Source organism: Helianthus annuus, chromosome 16 (genome assembly GCF_002127325.2).
Source record: "Helianthus annuus cultivar XRQ/B chromosome 16, HanXRQr2.0-SUNRISE, whole genome shotgun sequence".
Lineage (NCBI taxonomy): Eukaryota > Viridiplantae > Streptophyta > Magnoliopsida > Asterales > Asteraceae > Helianthus > Helianthus annuus.
Window position 1 is genome coordinate 183,691,932 of NC_035448.2, and position 7,420 is coordinate 183,699,351.

At 41.0% G+C, this 7,420-nt stretch overlaps 1 non-coding gene across 1 annotated transcript; it reads left to right on the forward strand.

The window, feature by feature from the left end:
* Positions 1–7,037: 7,037 nt before the first annotated feature.
* Positions 7,038–7,144, forward strand: LOC118488670. The gene has a single exon (XR_004885214.1). It is a non-coding gene; the product is annotated as a small nucleolar RNA R71 (small nucleolar RNA).
* Positions 7,145–7,420: the final 276 nt, after the last annotated feature.

Here is a 7,420-nt window from a genome sequence, read left to right on the forward strand (position 1 = left end):
TTAGACATAATATTTTGAAGAGCAGCATTAATCAATTGTGTGAAGCCCATAATATTTTGCTAAACTGGTCTAATGGTTGCTTGAAGATATGTGATGTGATAATAGGCAGGGGCATTTTGGGAATACTGAAGATTAACTGGCAGAGACATCAAAGAAAGCATAAGAAGCGATTCAGAGTTCCGGGTTTGATACTGAGCCTGTTTAAAGTGCTGCTAAGGTACTTAATCAGCACCCATATGTTGATATGTACATTTTGATTATTACATTAATGATTGTTTCTATTTTAGACAGTAGTAGATGCAGCAGAGCAAACGGGGAAAGTGATCCAGGAGGCCAATCGGACTGCATCAACTACAATTGAGACCATCTCATCGGTTGATCTGTCGCAACCCCCGATCCAAATTCCCGGGAACGGGCGGCCGCGAGCCAGTTTCGATGGTATCGCGTTATTATTTAATTTGGCAGCGGAAATTTTCATCAGGACCGTAGTTAGGAAATATTTTATCAGAGTAAACCACCACACTTTATAACATTAAACACATGGGAAAAACCCAAGTTTTCAGCATACACACTTTCATAGGAATAAACCCTATTTTTATTTAAGAAAAACATCTATTTCTTTTAGGTAACTTTATTGCCACTTTTCCAAGCCTTCAGTGCTGTCCAGCTGGCTTCTATTTGGCTTTCACATTTTGTTACCTGAAACGCGTTTTAAAAACATTTTGTCAGTGGGAAATACTAGTGAGTGAATCCCAGTTTAATCAAGTTGAAATACCAATCATTTTACAGTATTGAGGGCGCATCCACAATTACATTTGTTTCCAAGATATAACAATTAACATCAGTGGTACTGTCATACTCAACTTGTGGAATGTCACCACGCCAGTAACAAATTTTGTATACAAAACCCCAACATACCCACTATAATTGTATTATTACAAATACTCAATAACTGCTTGGTATATATTTAATTAAGTGAGGTTTTGTAAAAACATTTAACAAAAAGAGGATTACTCACATTGCTGTCTTAGGGTTTTTAGTAAGGATTTCCTGGGAATAATCTATCAATTACACAAATGCACGTGTGTTAGTATAATAACCCATTTTAACATTAGTAATACCCTCCCCGAGACGGCATTCCAACGACTACGTCGGGCAGAACCACGACAACCGTTACGGAACCCTAGATCAATCGGGCAGAGTATCTAATACGTCTCCAGGGGTTATAATACTTACATCGTAGCAGAACCTTGCTATTTAGGGGGGTATTAGACCCGACTATAACTTCTACTATTCAGAATTAAGAGAGAGAGATTTCGAAATTGAGCGACGGAAACTGAAAGTTGATGCCCTTCTTATATAGGGTTGTAATCTCCCTTTCTCGCGGCCCGCGTAAAAGACAACACGGGCTTACGCGGCTCGCGAGGCCTAGGGGTCTAGGCGTAGCTGATCCGGGTCACGCATAGGTTCAACACGTTGATGACACGTGTCGTCACCGGGCTACGCCACATTCTAAGACTCTAGCGGCCAGCGTAAAAGTAAGCTTAAGCTTACGCGGCCCGCCTGAACTAAAGAAAACAAACGGGATCAAGTTCTGATCCTAATACCGCCCGCGTAAATGTTGGGGTGGGTCTACGCGGCCCGCCTCAACTTAAAATTTTGATTTTTATTTTATTTTTTTAATGCTATAGTGTATTTTGGTCTTGGGTTTCACATACGAGGTGTATATTTAAAGACATTTTAGGATATTTTAAATATTTGTAGGGTGTCGGAAAATTAATCGAGGGTGTCGGTTTTCTTGAGGGTTGTCACATCCTCCCCACCTTATTTTAGAGCTCGTCCTCGAGATCTACTGGAACAAGTGCATCTTTTGCATTTCTGATTCAAGCTCCCATGTGTACTCAGGTCCTCTTTTGGAGTCCCACTTTACTTTGACCAGAACTAATCTCTTATGCTTGAGATTCTTAACTTTCCTGTCTTCAATCTGTAGAGGCCTCTCTACAAACTTAAGTTGTTCATTTACCTCTATGTCCTTAAGAGGCACTACAAGTGATTCATCAGCTAGGCATTTCTTGAGATTAGATACTGATGTGTGTCGGTGTGTATATAATTTTGATGAGTATTTAAGCCCCTTTTTTTACACTTTTAGCCAAGTTTTAAATTTATAAAACACGATATTCACTAACACTAAACACACATATGGGCAAGTGCACCCATCGTGGACGTAGTATAGTGTTGGTAAGATACCGAGGTCGTCCAAAGACACAAGAGCTTTTAATACCGGTTTATCCTCAACGTCTAATCAAATCAAAAAGTTAGAAAAATGTTTTAAACTAAGAAAAATAAAAACTAACTAAATGCTGAAAATAAAAATAAAATAAAAACAGATAGACAAGATGAATCACTTGGATCCGACACGTGTATTAGTATAACCTTTGATTATTTTTGCACTTTTGCACTTGTTTAAGAGATTATCTTAGTTATTGTAGTAGGCCCCTCTTTTGAAGGCGACGTTACCCTCAACCCAGTAGTTTGAGTCAGCAAGGATACAATCCTAAAGGGTCGGATTATTGAAAGATAATGAATTAAGTTATTAATGCAAATTGTGGTAGGCCCCGCTTTTGGCGGTGACGTTACCCTCGGCTAAGTAGTCTGAGTCAGCAGGGATACAGTCCTAAATAGCCGGGTTATAGTATTAATAGTAGTTAACTTATGAGGGGGTCAAAGAGTTTGGATCCCCGCCATCCAATACCTATGGGCATTGAAGGAGATCCTACTAAAATTGACCCAGGTCCCAAGCAGGACCTCTAAACGCTGAACAAGGGCAAGACCCTTACCAAACCGTTCCCTTAACCCCCGACCAAGTAGCCAACATACCTCCATATAGACCGTGGAGATATGAATGATGAAAATCTTTTATTTTATATAGACAGTAAAATAATGCCAAGACACCACGGACAAACGATAAGGAAAGATCACCTTCAACATAAGTAACTAGTTATTAAAGTCATTAATATAAAACCAAATAAAAAGTGCAAAAGATTAAAAATAAAAAGTATTATACTAAACACTTGTCTTCACCAAGTGATGTAAGAGACTTAGGCAAACATGGCCTTGATTGTCAAGAACTCTTACGATCAATCTTGGATCCCGAGACGACTCACACACTCTACGATGGACAATGGATGATGGTGGTGGATGATGGTGTTATGGTGGTGGTGGGTGGTGGATGAAGTGTGAGAGAGGTGGTGTGCCAAGGGATGAGAGAAAATGAAGCCAAGCTTCTCTATTTATAGGCTGAACAGAAGGCTGGAAGCGGACACGGCCCCGTGCCCGTCTGACATTCTCTCTCTTCATTAATTGTAATTGAGAATTACAATTAATGCGCCTGCTGTACTTTCACCACGCCCCCGTGCCCGCTGGACACGGCCCCGTGGTGGGCAATGGAAGCTTCTACTGGTTTGTCTTTTCTGCTGCTTCCTGGGCACGCCCCCGTGTTCGCTGGACACGGGGCGTGTTCAGACTCTGTTTCTTCTCCTTTGCTTTGGGAGGTGCCGTTGAGGGTCCGGGCAGTCTACTTTTGTTCCTTTTCTTGTATTTATGGTAGAATTAGTTGTCTTTTTGCTTCTTTTGTGATTTTGAGCTCATTTCATCCTGAAAATACAAAAGGAAGACAAAAACACTCTTTTTCCAACATTAGTACTTAAAAAGGGTTAGTTTTATGCCTTAATTGATGTGATTTATATGTTGCATTTTACACACATCAAATACCCCCACACTTGAACTTTTGCTTGTCCTCAAGCAAAACTCTTTAAATGTGGCTTACACTCCCAAATGGAATAGGTAGAAGAGAAGTTTTTAGCTTGTCCTAGAGTGTCGGGAATCCAAGGTCTTTGTAAGTTTTATTTTTATTTATTTACAATCCTATTCGTTATGATTTATTTTGAACGTTTCATAAGATAAATTACTTATTTGGGCATATCATGCCTTATTAAAATTCCATTTATATACAAGTTCACATACCTCACGGGAGATCACTCAACACTCGGCCGAAGGTGTATATTTTAGTGAATCACTCGAGAGCGGCACGAAACTTACGCCTTCCATAGGCTTGCCAAGCAATCAATCCTCCTCCTTTTTAACTTTTTACCTTTGTAAATATCAAGAGGACTTTTGGGTGAAGGGTTAGGCTTGGGTTAAAGGTGGGTGGTTGGTTAGTGGTTAGTAAAAAGGGCGAAAATCGTAACAAGCGTCGGTTTTCGTAAAATACCTTGTTTTTAGTGACTTTTTATTTTGAAGTATTTCTCCAAACAAGCTTTTTTTTATAGCTTTTGTTTGTTTTTGACTTCATCATCAATTTTTTTTTTTTTGATCGTCACATAAAAAGGTGAGTTTACGAAAAAGCGAGCTTGTTACTAAAATAAAGGGTGAAAAATAAAAAGGTTTTTGGTGGGTAAAAAGGGTTTTGGGGTAATGAAATGAAAGGTTTAGGCTCAAAGGGGCTATCTAGGGGGATTTTGGGTAGGTAATAAAAAAAATGAAAAATAATGGTTTTGAAAGAAAATGGTTAGTCCTAATGCCTCCATCATTTACTTACTTGGGTTTAAGTTGGTAAGGACCGGGAATGTATCGTCGTGGCAAGTTCTAGATTTGTAAGAACCGAGCGGCTATTCACACAAGAAACGAAAAATGAGCATTTAGTCTAAATATGTATATTTTTATGCTCAATAAAGGCTCAAAACTCACTTTTGTGGGAATGGGTTTTTAATGTGACCAAGTATATATAATCAAATTTTTAACTAGACTTGTTATGCCGTTTCATAATTTTCTTATGTTGGTTCTTTTTTTTTTATCACGACGCTATCGGTTGTAAACTTGTAAAAATATAACCTTTTTAGAACTTGTTATTCCCAACTTAAACTAAGACAAGTAAATAAAAAAAAAATTGAAAAAGTTTTTGAAAAAAATTGGGGTGTTTAACGGTTCCAATAGAGTTTTGTGTAAGGCTTGTGTTTAGGATTTTGCAAAATTTCAAGGTTTTAGCATCCCCCCACACTTAAATTACACAATGTCCTCAATGTGTCCAAAAATAAAGTTATTGGTTGATTAGAATGTGTAAAAGTGGGTTTAAAAGCAAAGTTTTGTGTTACTGGCATCCTGGACACGGCCCCGTGTTGACCGGGCACGGCCCCGTGGTCAAGTGCCAGTAACAAAAATTAGAGAATTGAAACAGAAGCCTGGACACGGGGGCGTGTCCGCTGAACACGGCCCGTGTCCAGTTACCTGAACTGGGTGATTTTCTGCAGGGGGCTCAGCACGGGGCCGTGTTGGTTGGGCACGGCCCGTGTTGAGCCTTCTGTGATGGAGATTTTTGTCGGGTTGCTCTGTTCTTCTTGCATGGTTCCATTTTTCTCGTTCCCTTTTTCATCCATTACCACCATGAGTGTGTTTTATTCCGCAAAAACTAAAAGATTAAACTAAACTAAGGATAGTTCCGCGGAATGCCTCCGTGGTGCGCCACGTTTATAAGGGTCCTTGGCTAGACCCGAGTCGAGGTTATATATCTTCTGAGTGGGATGCCTGGCTTCCCATGTTACACCGTCGGAGAGCGGCATCCAGGCTCGAATCAATAACCTTCATGTAATTGACTGGGTCGTCGTCCTCTATTCTCTTCCCAACTCCGAACTTCACCTCATCATCCCCATACCTCAAAGTGAGTGTCCCGTCATTCATGTCTACCACTGCTTGTGCCGTGGCAAGGAAGGGTCTCCCTAGTATAAGGGGGACCTCGGTGTCTTCCTCCATATCGAGTATGACAAAGTCAACTGGATAAACGAATCTGCTTACCCTTACCAAGACATTCTCGATGACACCTTGTGGGAACTTGACGGATCGATCAGCGAGTTGTATGCTTATTTTTGTAGGGCTCGTGGTTCCCAAGCCAAGCCTTTTGAACATTGATGAGGGCATGAGGTTAATGCTAGCCCCTAGGTCGGCCAAGGCATTGCGAACGGGTGATTCCCCTATTGGGCATTTGGGTTAGGACTTCGATAAAAGGAATGTTGACATGCAACTGTTTTAACAGACTTTCGAATTTTGCGAATTGCTCATTGGTCTTTTGACGCATTAACCTACCGGGGTACGGAACTCGAGGAGCCTTGGTAGGCTCTGGTGATGGAGGAGAGTTCTTTTCCTGCAGAGGTGTTGGCATTGTTTCTTCCGTAGGTGGCGGTACTTCTGCAGGCCCTACGGTGCGGTTTCGTAGTGTGATGAGGTGAACTTGCGCCTTTGGGTTTGTTTCGGTATTGCTAGGTAATACGCCTTGCGGTCTCTCGGAAAAGTTTTGAGCTATTTGATTTATTTGTTTTTCTATGTTTTGAATGCTAGCTTGTTGATTCCTAAAATTAGACTCTAATTGTAGAAATCTTTCCGAGTTTTTCTTATCAGTGTCAGAGACGAGGCGAGATATAGTATCTTCGAGCCTTTCTCGTCCACCTTGTTGTTGAGTGAAATTTTGTGACTCATTTCTTGATTGCTGAAAGTTTGTTCGTTGGGTTTGTTGGTTACTACTATTGCCGGGTTCCCTCCAACCAAGGTTTGGGTGGTTTCGCCATCCTTGGTTGTAAGTTCCCGTTGGAGGACCTGACGGCCTAGGTCTATTATCAATGTAGTTTACCATTTCTTGTTGATCGTCCGTTTCTTTCATGCAACTCCAATTTGCATGTGACCCACCACACCCTTCACAAGCCATAACCGAGACGGTTTTTGTCATTTCTAATTTTTTTATTTTTGAAGAAAGGGCCTCAATTTGGGCTTGTAAAGAAGTGCTTTCGTCGACCTTATGGGCGCCCGGGGCGATAGACTTATTTCCCCGGGGGGTGTGCCATTGAAAATTGGTTTGAGCAATTTCCTCAATCTGATTATATATTTCATGTGGGCGTCGGTTACCTAAAAGTCCCCCGGAGCTAGAATCAAGTGTCTGCCTAGTGTGTGGCAACAATCCATTGTAGAAAGTGGATACTTGTTGCCATATTGCGAGGCCGTGATGGGGACACTTGCGTAATAGCTCTTTGAACCTTTCCCAAGTTTCATATAAGGATTCCCCGTCCTCTTGTGAGTATGTATTAATTTCAGTCATTAATTTAGCAGTTTTAGCAGGAGGGAAATACTTATATAGAAATTTTTGGGCTAGTTCATCCCAGGTGTTTACCGAACCAGCTGGGAGGGCGTTGAGCCAAGCTTTCGCTCGGTCTTTTAGTGAGAATGGAAACATACGGAGGCGGATGGCGTCGTTTGATGCTCCATTGATCCGAAAGGTATCACATATTTCTAAGAAATTAGTTATATGTAGATGGGGATCATCGTCCGCAAGCCCGTGGAAGGTTGCGGAGTTTTGGAGCATTTGTATCAAACGCGGTCG